A 12,235-nucleotide genomic window follows, 5' to 3' on the forward strand; every position below is an offset into this window, starting at 1 on the left:
GGAAGAAATTCTTTACAGAGAGGGTAATCAAGCATTGGAACAGCCTACCCAGAGAGGTGGTGGATTCACCATCCCTGGAGGTTTTTAAGCAGAGATTGGATGTGGCCCTTAGTGCCATGATATAGTAATTGGAGTTGGATCAGGGGTTGGACTTGATGATCTTGGAGGTCTTTTCCAACCCAATCTATTCTATGATTCTATGATTCTATGATATAATGTCTTTTTGATATAAGTATTAAGGGGTGTGTTGGGGGGATAAGATTGCTTTGAGTGGAGGTACTTGGTTTTTTGGTGAGGTGTTGGCAGGGGGCTATTTCGTTTGGGTTTTTTACACATGTTGGTATTGAGGTCACTAATTATTTTTAAAAGATCAGGCTACAAAATTATTCTCATAAAATCAGTAATATGACAACCAAAACGGTTAAAAACCAAACTCCAATTGCAAAGATATCTAAGAATGCATTTGTATTTAAGAGTAAAGTAAGTAAAAACAGAATACTTCTCCTAGATGTTTTAAAGCCATCCCTCTCTTCCCCATGCTGTTAAACTGAAAAAAACAGTTTAAGAGTTTATTTCTCACATGCAAACCCCAAGAGCAATCTCCAGCTGCTTGGAAGTTTATACCTTGGCCTCTGTCTGGGGTTTATCAAATGAGTGGCCACCCCTCCAACCCCAAGGGAAGCATATCCACTTCTGCCACTGGTGTTAAGCATCTGACTATTTACTTCAGTCTCATCAAAGGCCAAGAAACAGGCCCAGCAAATTTAGCCTTGCATATTTAAGAATTGCTCTATCTCCACTCATCCAAATTTCAGTCACATGAACAAGTCATTATGGTTGTTGTGAATTCTGCAGCAAGTTATCAAAATATTGAGTCCAAGCAAAACACCATGAAGAAAAACACTTAATTTCTAATCTATTCCAACTATCTTTTTCTTGGCTTACACTGCTCTCTATGATTAATCTTTAAAATATTGCTAAGGAAATGAGACAGCTAAATGGTCATTGTCTTAAGAATACACTGAATATCTCATAGCACAGACAGTTTATTCCAGTTCTACTATGCAAAGCATCAAATACTAAGCACATGACAGCTAAAATAATCAGAGGCATTCAGTTGTGAATAAACAAGGCAAAACACGGATACAGAGAGGATTAAAAACCTTTAATAAACAGATTGTTATCGGCCCATGGAAGGCAAAATTGATTGGGCCACTTCCCATCATATCCAGGGGTACCATCTAGGAAACTAAGAGAACATTTTTGGAAGTAATTAAGATAACTTTTGATTATATTAACAGCAGTAACTGGAGTACATATATGTTCAAAAGACCGGATTTCCAGTAAGTACAGTGAGTACTTTCTGAAGTCAATGGCAGTTTTCAGTGTAATATCATACTACCAACACTAACACAGAATTTTACTTCTCCTCTGTTTTTATTTGCCAGCACCAGAATTTCAAACCTTAAACACATCTCTTAGCTATAGATCCCACACAAGCTTTTGATCTTCATTTCACTGCATTCAACACCTTCCCTCTAAACAGCATTACTCTAAACTTACAATAGTGTACTTTAGAATGAGAGCAATATCAATAATACCTGAAGTGTTGTAATTAGTCCAATTCCTTAAATTGTTTCAAGTAAAACAATCTTCAGTACAAATGTACTCAGGAGTACAAGCCACATGATCCAGATCTTAGGTTTGACTCTTTACCCCATGCAATGGAAATGCACCAATGCCAAGAACTGACGTGGTTTTGTCCACCTCAGTGCAGAATCAATTATTTGTCACTTGAACAAATCCTATGAATTATATGCCAGAATGACGCAGAGTCCTAATATTCACAATACTTGGATACTCAAGAGAGAAAGTTGGTTTTTTTCCTAAGCAAGAGATTTGTGAAGAAAAGACTACGGTAATACAAGGAAATAAGTCAAAAGTTTTTTTACTGCAAAAGAATTTTTTGAAAGTTTTAGATATGAAATTACATGTGAAGCTTGTTCCTAAACCTTCGGACATAAAACGGTAGCCACAGACTATGAGACAGCTAATAAATAAAAGAATCCAGTAGTCTGAGGGAGGGTACTCTGGCGTGAAGAGCAAAATTCATCTCTCCAGTGTGTGTGGCATGATTAATTTCTAGCAGATGCTTCTAAGGTCATGATTTCTGCTAGAAACATCCCAAAAAATGTTAGAAATTAAAGGGAGTATAATGCTCCAAAACTACGTTGGCAAAAATGTTGTTGTCTCCATCCAGAGACACTGGAGTGCATAAGCTTTGAGGTCACTATATTTCTGCTCTGCTGGAGAAGGAACAGGGCAACAGACAGCAAGGAATCCTTGAGACACTCTCCCAGAAATTCTCTTGGGACCAAAAGCACCTAGACTGTCCACTGTCACTGTATGGTATGTGATCCCCTTGAAAATTTGGTCTGAGAGAAAAACATCCTGAGCTGAAGTGCACAGAGCATTTAAAAAATGTATGAGGTAAAGTAATCACTGAGTACAAGGCACAATGTAAGACTGGCAAAGATTCTCTGGACAAGTCTGCTAAGGACTTCATACCATCCTCTGCTGAAACAAACCTCCACAATTTGCATCCTACCTGACAATAACTCTCCTAAGCTGGCTGCTCTGGCTCAATCAGCCCGTGGTCCACACAGCCCATCACCAGAGCGCCCTGGCTGTCCACCCACCTCACCAACAACTAGCTTTTCCCCGCATCTTCCCATACTCTCTTCTGTACTGAAGCCAAATGGTAGGGCTCTCCTAAGAGACAGCTGCAAGCTGTCTGTTATCTGCTATCAGAGACTGTTACAGCTCGTGTTCATTTCCCCATACACAAACCCACTGTCACGAAAACAGCACCGTAGGACAGATGGACAGAGGAAGACGGACAGACCTTTGTTCAGTTGTTTTACAATAATGTAAACTAAGTCAGATCAAGAGCACTACGCTCAGCTCAGCAGTGTTACGAAAAGGACAAATGATGTCCCCTGCAAAGGCATAGAACATTCAGGAGAGGCTGCAACTCCATCAGCATAGAGGTTCAACATGCCTGGATATTACATTTCTGAAGATCAAAGAAGAGGGACTTGTAGGTACACATACCCTTTGGTCATTTCTGCAACTGCCAAGCATAGGGCACCAGTGGCTTTGCGAGCTCGGGTACAGATTGCAGTGCAGCCACAACCTCAGACAGCTCAGAGGAACCTGGCAGTCCAGGCTGAAAAGTAGAGTGACAGCTCAACAAGTTAGTCCCCTTAGCGTACCTAGTTCCTGACCCGGTATCTGACCTGGACAGGGTCACAGGAGGGGCTATGGGAAGTCAGAGGCAACACATACGCTTTGTTTCACTTCTTGCTTCTTGTTTTCTGAATTTCCTTCGCTTTTTCTCAAATAAAAACTTAAGGGAGAAAAAGAAAGTCTCTTGCCACACGTCCTTGGAAGGACACTTCGATGACGTTACACTTGAATGTTTGTGATTCCATGCTAATATCACAATTAGATTCCAGCTAATCATCACTTCAAGACAGCAGAACGGTCCACCCTTCCTATCAGAGACAATAGCTTAGGGACTTTACAGCGCAATTTACACTTTCCTTGTTACTCTGAGGCTCCCAGAAACTGAAAATTATGGTTGTAAAATAGCAGTATTTTTCATTTAAATCCCAAGGCATTAATTACATAAATACTGTTATACACTGCATTTCACATTCTCTCCCCAGGAAACTTGTTAGGCCCTTTTAATAATGTACAAGCATCATTTTATTCCCATGAAATGGAAGAAACCATCTTTGTACAACTACAGATGTCACTGTGAGGTGTTCCTGCACAAAGACAACAGGCACCAACTTCTGTACATATTTAGTGGCAGAAACTGGCCTTTATTACAGTTGCATGTCCAATGATATCAGAGAGGATAAAATATTTTCCTGAGGACAAGGGCAATGGTGCCCCAATCAAGGACTTGTCATCACTTCTGATTAGAAGCTCACGAACACAAAGCCTGTTTTCACTCTAGAGATGCAGGCAAAATAGCACCAGACTCAGCATGCAAATGAGAAACAAAACAAAAATGGAGAGGAGGAGGAAAAAAAATCTTCAAATCTGAAAAAGCAAGGCTACAATGTACTCACATTTCCATAGTGAGAAAGAAAACACTGCTAGTCTCCTTTAGGGGCTAAGTGTACAGGCTCCAAAGAATGGAGAATGTTTTTTAATTCCCCTCCTATCCCATGTTGTTTTTCATCCAGTTTACTGTTCATTAAGATAGAAGAAGGAGCTAAAGAACTCGGGACCAGAAATAAGTACATTTTCTCCTCCACAGCCTAATAACTCCTGCCTGGTTTAAATCCTCTGTAACTACCGGGTATCAGTACATATTCCCTCAGGAAGTTAGGACAGCCCTAATTAGTCTATGATAATGAAAGATACCTTTTAACTGCTATATCCTTTCTATCACATACTGGAGGCCATCGGAAATTTTAACAAACTAAAGCACGCAGGGATTTGACCCAGACCAGCTGTGCCTGCATTCCTATTAACCCTAGTGGCCCATGGCACCAGCTGGGACTACCAAATAATCCAGGCATGGTGACAGTGAGAGGACACTAAGCACCAATTCAAATACCAGTAGCTATCGCTACTGTGTGCATTAGTGCATCTTAGGGAAGGAAGGGAAACACTACTGTAGGTAAGGCCATCAATTACTATGGATGCTTCCTGGTTTTGTCATGCTTATGTTACAGCTAAATAAGAAATACAATAATTAAAGAAGGGTTAAGTTTACCACTTTTTAGTTTAGAAGCTAAGAAAATAAAAGCTTTTCCCAACTGCACCCACATGCTCCATTTCATGACTGAACCAAGGCATATAACAAGTTCCCTATTTTTATAGTTGAGGAACACACAGGAAGGGAGCTTCTAATTTAGTTACATTTCATACCACCACCCAAACCCTTATCATCACACCCACATGGGCACCTGGAGCCAGCCTTCAAGTGTAAAGAAGGTGGTTCCATTTTGCAACATGATCAATGCTATTATAGCTGGTCTACTTGGCAACATGCTGCTTTAGAACAGCACATCAAAAGGCTAATTTTTAAGTGTGGGGAATTTTTCCATCTTTAGTTATTTTTTCCTCTTCCTTAGAATGAAGGTATATCAAATCTTTGTCCTCTCTTCACAGGAGGGTGCAGAGCACTTGTTTAGGGCAAGCTGTGGATTCTGAAAGTGTGGAACCTGCAGCCCAGAGGCAGTTCACTCAACATCTCCCCAGGGTAGTGACTGTGGGACTAGGAATTTCAGCAAATCAACAACCAAGGATCCAGACAGGCACACAGGAAATGTGTTTGGTAGATAGGATCCCATCAGCATTTTGTCAAAATTGAGCTATCTCTGAAGCACATTTCAATTTCAGAGAATATGTGGCTTGCTAGAAATAATGCACTGGAATTCTTCCCACACCTCATAGTCACTGGAACCAAAGAGCAATGTATTTTAATGTGCATCAATATTGTCTAATGTCACACAGTATCTATAGGTTTAAAATAATGAGCTCTGATGATCAGAATATTTCTTTTTTTAATGCACTGCTTGAGAATGTTCATTCTTGGAAGTCATGTTTGAGGTTTATCCAAATTGGGGTAAAATTTGGGTAATTTGGGGGGTTTTGTTTATTTCAAGCTTGGCTTTTATGTCTTGCTTGGCAGGAGTCCACCAGAGTTAGAATTTCCTATGTTTTGCTTTGGGATGATCTGAATAAAAGACATTTACTGTTCAATATTTCAAATTAAAAGGTTTCAGCCCTTCACAGCACGTAAACCACAATTGATTTGTCTGTGCCATTAAAAAAAAAAGGAAACAACATGAAAAAAAATCCCAAACAAGCTTTTTTGATCTTAGAAGGACAACATATTCCCTATGGAAACATGTTTAGCATTTTGCTAAATAGATAAAACCAGACTTTAATGACAATGAAGGAGCTCCTGTAACAGTACAACAAAACACAACATTAAACAGCATTTACTTGCTTTTCCAGACCCCTGAGGACATTACAATTCTGCCATTCTGACAAAATATTTTTCATCTTTATTTAGATCGTCACAGAGGTTTGGTAATTTGCCAAGAAACCTGTTGAAGGCAATATGGTTTGCTGAACCAACTTAAAATATTACAAACACCTCCTCTGTGTATCCCCTGAGACTATTTATTTCAGCGTATACTGTTGCACCAAGTATCTGGGATGTTACATTTGCTGAAAAAGTTCTCTGAGCTCTGATGCCTCAAGACATTTTGTTTCACTTATGCATATTCCGTGGTAGGTGTAAGTCAAAGAGATCTGATGAATGACTGGAATGAAATGCTCTTCCCATAATGAGACACCAAAAAATGCAGTGCCAAATTGATTCTAACAGCACAACCATATTTCAACTCACAGTTTTATCTGTCTTGTGGCTCTGCACACACTGCAACATGTATGCTCATATATAGTGCATGATTTGGGGTTGAGGTTTTTGTTTGCTTGTTTGTTTTTTATTTGCAAACCCAGAATACACCCAGCTTCCATTGCTGAGTTAGTACTGCTGAACTCATATAACATCTTACTTTAGCAACTACTTTGCTGTGAATGGTTGACATGTAGATAAACCAAGATATAGGATGCAGATGTCAAATGAAGTGAGAATAAATGAATCTGAGAGGTCTGAGGCATAACCAGATAAACTGACATTCAGTAGCAGCCACTGCTACAGTTTGAGAGTAGGGGAAACCACTCAATAATAATGTTATAAGGAAGAATTACACAGTATTGTTTTAGGCTAAATGAAAATTGCATTCCACTTCTTCTCAAGCTTACACTTCATTATATGATTCTTCAATTAGGCAGATAAAACAAAAAAGATACTTTCATTTGACCATGGATAAAATGGTTTTGCACTATAGCATTTGTTTGGGGCAAGAACCAAATCTACTTTTGTTTAGAGCCTGAGAAATGGAGGCTGTGGTCCTGTTTCGTACTAGCACTACTGTAACACAAACAGTGTAATAAAATATTGTCTCCTTTCTTCCTAACTATGAGAGGCTACATCCATCAAATGTAGCTGTATGGAAATAGGAGATATAACATTCTTTCATCCCTCACCACCCTTTGCAGACACCCAGGCTGCAGTAAAACAGTTTATCATTTCACTTTTAGCAGTCATAGAGCAGTTACATTAAGTGACCTGGGGAAAACAGTTCTTGGGGGAGTCTGTCAGCTACTGAGAAAATCTGACTCTTTTCCTTTGACTTTGTCTCTACAGAGAAGAGATCACGGACTTTAAGATAACAAATAAAGTTAAATACCACTTCCTGAGTCTGGATCTTGTTCTTGGCACTACACAAAGAATAATATCCACAGATCTTCACAACAATAGGGCTTGGGATTTTTTTTTGTAGTGATGTTCTTTTTAAAAGCTGTTTTTTCCATGATACGCACATTTCCCACAGCTCACACTGAGGTATCTGATCAGGTTTTAGACTCTTATCTTACAGTCCCTCTCTCTTGTTAGTGAATTCATCTCTCTGGGAATAGTGCTACAAACAGTGCTGAAAAGAGAAAGGCATTGCAAAGGATCTTGTGTGACAGGCAATTTTGGTTCAAATGTTTTAAATCTAAATGGCTTTTCATTCTGATTCCCCAGCAAATCATTTTAGTTCATATTTAATGAAAAAAAAAAGTTCAAGGTAGATTATTATAGATGAATTTCTACTGTCAATGAATCATTTGAGCTCTCAATAAAAAAGCATAATACCTACCCAACAAATAAACATAATATTTAAAACACTCAAAGCATGCTATCAAATGGAGAGATTGTTACGCTGCCCATATCACCTAACCCAGCAGACACACACACTAGCTATTTTGTTCTCAAGCTGCAATGTCATTTACCAAAATACTTGTTTGTCTGAACATTGAATATCTTATTTGTGAGGACTTTGGACTAATTCAAGATCCCTACCCACAGGCAACCTGATGCCTGTTACACAGTGTACCAGACTAGTTAGACCACAGCACAACCTTTTGTTCATACAGAAGAGAAATCACCTTGAAGGACCCATTCATTTGAGGATTTAGGCATTAAAGACATACTTCCATATTTCTAATGGTTTGAGTTTGCTTACCCTTCATCCACCTGTACTTTCAGCACCTACTGCACAATCCTAATTTCTGCTAGTATTTATTTCTAAGCCTTTAACATTTGGTTCCTCTCCTGCCTCCACATGTATCTAGACAGCAAAGAAGGCTGGAATGTATTGTAGAACCTAAAAACACTGCATCAAAGACTTAAAGCCTAGGAATCAGTCATCACAATCCTTTCCATTATATTCGATCCTTCCCTATTATCATGCTCAATAATCTAGCACCCTTTTGCCTCGGAACAGTCACAATAAAAACCAAGTAAACATGGAGCTTCCACATGAAGCCATTTCAAAGATTACTTAAACAAGAATAAATCAGCAAACTTTCCAGAAGAGGACTTACAATAAATATTCAGACTTTCACTTCTAGTGTGAGAATGGGTCTGAGGCTTTTCTTGTACAATATATTTTCCTCCATAACAAGAGCCTCTGCATTAATAGAAATTAAATATTCATTGACTAACTGTACTTGGTATGCAAGCCAGCACAAAACAAAACTGCCTATTGTAGCAAAAAAGGAAGCAGACATATTCAAGAACCTGGAGTGATAAACTTTAAAGGGGATATTAATGGACTTGGATTTAACAGCTTACTACAGAGCTTCAGCATTTTCAAGTGACAGCAGCATGCCATTATAACTATGAATACAGTAATATTTCCCCAGCTGTTTTTACAGCCTTTTGCTAATGACTGCTCAAAACCAGGTGTTTTGTCCTCTCCATGAGGTACATTCTCAGAATAGTGTTATTGGCTTTTTCTATTCATGATATTCAGAGAGAGGTCCAAGGTATTTGGGAACCCAACTGTTATTAAGAATCCTATGCCTTTCAGCACCTCTGAAATTCCCAGTAAAATAAACAAGGGAATTTGACATTTCAAACTTAGCTTTTGAGACAAAATAGCTCTTTGGAATTTGGGGCTTAAATTTTATAACATGGTATGCTTCTCTCAACACCACTGTCCTAACCAACGATTTTTTCTTGTGTTTTGCTACCAATTATCCTCCTTTGTCCCGAGAAAAGAATGTGCTAGAAATATCATTCCCATACAAACCACTTTAACCTAGAAACAAAAACCTCTGCTGCTTCAGATTAAAAGACTTTGTCCAACAGCTCAAAGACAAATACACAAAGCTCTACCATGTGGTCAAGCCCTGGGGAATATAGAGCCACCCGTTATTACTGAGAGCTACTCTAGCATGACGCTGTTGTATGTTAGGAAAGATTTCTCAGACTTCTCTACCTTTAACACTTTTAATGATAAGTGTTCTTCAGCACTCAGTAAATTCCAAGTGTATTTGACAATGTAATAATTTCCAAGGGTTATGGGGGAAACAAAATATTTGACATTTAAAAGTAAATAAAGAAAAATACCTCCAAATAATGTTTCTGAGGAAGTGTTTTGCATTTGTCTTCAAAGAAGTCTTAACAGAGAATGAAAAAACATGGCCACTGTGTGATGCTTGAAGATTTAATACCCAGGTAGACCATTCAAAATTTTCCCCTTGGAATTCACTGCTCGGTTTAAACAGCCTTGTTGAATTGTCAACACACAAATCTGAGAGAGATCAAGCTCTCTCAAAGCTGTTCAGCAGCCTTGAGACAAACGGCATTACTCAGACTGCTTCTTCCATGTGCCCAACTGGTGCTATGACTACTATGCCATTTTAGCTCAAGATCACAATAAGCACTTTACACTACTAAAATTCAAGAAAAGCCTGGCTCTTACACCACCAATGGAGGAGAATAAACAATATTTCATACTTATCACTGGCATTTGAATATAGCCCAAAGTGATATCCCAAGTAGGTCATATGATTCTAAATCTGCATAGTCTGAGTTTTAATTCTGATATACGTGGATGTAACAGCAAAGTCAAGAACAGATGAACTTATGGTTTAGCTGAATTTAGCCATAAGCTTGAAAGGGAACTTCTCCTTTGTGCAAGAACCTTCTCAACTGCCTATTAAGAACTTAGCAACAATTTTCTGAGATACAGAAAATCTGTAATCATCACATATCTAAATATCTCTAAACATCTAAATATTAAAATATCAAAAAATCCCACTGCTTCACAGCTGAATTTTTTAAGAGGACCTATTCAGGACATGCCCAATTCTGCAACTTCTTAAGTTTTTTGATCTTTTCTCATTTCTCTGCTAGGAGAAAGATGAAGCTAAGTAGTAAGATCAAAGAAAAATCTTAAAAACTTTTCAAGATATTTCATTGGAAACAAATAGGTCTTAAAGGACTGTCTACTGAACATGTGCCTGAAAGATAAACTTGCAAGAACTCCAAGTTGAACAAAAGTAATCCAAGGAATGGCAGGATTTTGAGGCACACTAAGCTTCAAGCTGCTGAGATATCAACCATAGATTTCTCTGACAGTTGCTAACATCTCTTGTAAGTATTTATGCATACTAATAGAAGAAGCAGAAAATGGCTCCAGACTGAGCCCAGCTGGTGTGTAAGTGGCACTGGCTATTTATGTGTTTTATCAGCTTCGTACCCACTCCAGCCCATCTCTATAACATGGTCTTACTCAAGCTGGTGACTCACAATACTTTGAAAAATAAAGACCAATAATAAATTCAAAGCCTTTCACCTTTTCTTCAGTAATCTGAATTGAATTACTAATTTCTAAAGTCTACAAAAACCTGTTGTGATTTGACTCTTGTTTTGGGGTCTTCAGGGATGCTTTCAGGCTAGTTCTTAGTATCCAGCAAGCAGCTATACAAAGATATGCAGGCACCTAAAGATACGTGAAGTCTCCTAATTAGATCTGCAGTGTGAATTAGGACTCTAATTTACTTAGGCAATTGTGAAATCCCATTTAGTCTAATGGCTCTTAAGCAAATAAATACCTTTCAAAATCTGACTCCAGGTCACTTAAAGTATAAAGATTATAACAATGGATGTCAGCAGTCAGTAGTCTCAACACAAAGGCTGCATGTCTTGTCAGAAGTGCAATTTGCCCTTTAATTCCAGAGACAAATCCCATGAAAGAGGAATAAAGGACTTTCTAAAATATATATGGAGGAAACTGGGCAGCCATATTAGAATGACCGTTTGCAGCTTAGAGGTTCTGCACTTTCAAAGGAGTATTCAGTGGCATGAAAGACTATTATTTCTGATTATATCCAGCATAAGTATATATAACCACCATTTTTATAACATTTTCTCCAAGTTAAAAGACCACATCATATCAATTATTACTAGGGAGGATTCTGAACAAACACCAAATAGTGCCTCAGACATAAAAGGACTCAAAATTATTTCCTTAGCAAGGAACTGTGCCAAAATAAAAATACTCTCAAACATATATTCTTTGCTTAGCACCCTTTTGGGGATCCACCCTAAGGGAAGCTGTCCTGGGAGCAAATATCCAGCTGCCATGCCCAGAGCAGCACATGTCCTGACCTTACAATGGGTTTCTACAGAACTGCCACAATACAGTCCCAAGGACGAAAGCTTAAAGAAAGACTTTAGATTCCACTGCAGAACCAGCGATCTTCTTCACCCACCTTCACTGTGCCCTAACAAGAGAAATCGATGCTTTTCTGAAGGCTGAGTTGTGAAAGCTGGAATCAGTGGCTGCAATGGTTTAAAAATGGCTGAGTTCTGTCAAAGGCAATGCTGATTAACAGCAACAAGGGATGTAATTTTTTTAATGGAGCTGCTTCTAGGCATAGAAGGGTTTCATTCCTCAGTAGCTAAACTGAGTGATTTCCAGATATGGTTCTGAATAAAGTGTTTAAAAAAACATAAACCTAGCCTGGACCTGAAAATTCCTGTCTTTTCCTTAGAACAATGCAGAGAAGAATGGCAAAACAGTGTAGCTCCCTCATTAAACTGGCCAATGCACATAAGCACAAATGAAATCATGCCTGACTAAAAAATATTTTCTAGCTACTCACTAAAATAGCTTTGAGAGACCAGGTCCATACATGGAATAAAATGGCTTTCGCTGCAGTCCTAAGCCAAACTCTTCTCTGGAATGACATTTTAAATAATATAAACAGTTTAAAGGCAAATGTAGAGCAGAGCAGC

This window comes from Empidonax traillii, unplaced genomic scaffold (assembly GCF_003031625.1).
Source record: "Empidonax traillii isolate 1590-97213 ecotype Southwest subspecies unplaced genomic scaffold, ASM303162v1 scaffold162:size863265, whole genome shotgun sequence".
In the NCBI taxonomy this organism is placed as follows: Eukaryota; Metazoa; Chordata; class Aves; order Passeriformes; family Tyrannidae; genus Empidonax; species Empidonax traillii.